Here is a 1,091-nt window from a genome sequence, read left to right as displayed (position 1 = left end):
ATATAATATAAGTAACATAACATAGTATAATATAATACAATAGTCTAAATTAAGCTCTTTATGTTTCTCAGCTTCATGACATCGTTCAGAACCAGAACCAGACAGAAAACAACTCTCATTAATAATGAATTAATTTCACATCAAACTGAAGATGAGTTATGTAATCACACCTGAGGTGAAGGTCACATGACCGTGGTGTGACCACATGATTGGACCAGGGTAGAACTGTGTGCTGATGTCACACATGAGGCATGAGGTCACGTGACTCGCATGAGAAAAGGAAACAAGGAAAGGAGACAAGCAGCGAGGACTGGACCGGTTCCATCCATCTTCCCTCTGCTGCTCGTCTGAGACCTTGTTGCTATGGCAACAGATGCAGTATTCTCTCCAGAGTCCAGGGTCTCCTCCTGGTGGGACATGTCTGAAGCACCTCCCTTGAAGGAGTCCAGAAGGAGTCGTCAGCCTCGGCTGGCTCCTGTTGATGATGAGGAGGAGCGACTCTGAGCTCCTCACCTTGTCTCTGGCGGTGAGTCCAGCAGGTCTTCACCTGGTTACTCAGGTCTGCAGGTTCAGACTGGAACCTGGATGAGTCCGGCTAACTGGTCTAGAACTGGACCTTTATATGGATCAGGATTATTTGTGCAGATGAGGCCTTTTAACTTATATTTTCAAGATGTTTTCTATAAATATGGACAGATTTATTACACCACATGATGATGATGATGATGATGATGATGATGAAGAATCACGTGACATCAAAGAGGAGCACACACACAAAAACACACATGGTACCAAACATGCTGCTGTCTCTCACACACAAACACATCCTTGTATTTGCATCAAACTGGGGACTTTGTATTGACTTCCATTCATCTTTGTAACTGTATTTATGTCGAACCCAGACATTTTCCCTAAAATTAACCATTACTGGTCTATAGTTAACTCTAACCATTACTGGTACTCTAACCATTACTGGTCTATAGTTAACTCTAACCATTACTGGTCTATAGTTAACTCTAACCATTACTGGTACTCTAACCATTACTGGTCTATAGTTAACTCTAACCATTACTGGTCTATAGTTAACTCTA

The sequence above is a fragment of the Austrofundulus limnaeus genome, unplaced genomic scaffold, assembly GCF_001266775.1.
Source record: "Austrofundulus limnaeus strain Quisiro unplaced genomic scaffold, Austrofundulus_limnaeus-1.0 Scaffold1368, whole genome shotgun sequence".
NCBI lineage: Eukaryota > Metazoa > Chordata > Actinopteri > Cyprinodontiformes > Rivulidae > Austrofundulus > Austrofundulus limnaeus.
The sequence above is the reverse complement of the archived record's forward strand: the minus strand, read 5'-3'. Positions refer to the sequence as shown.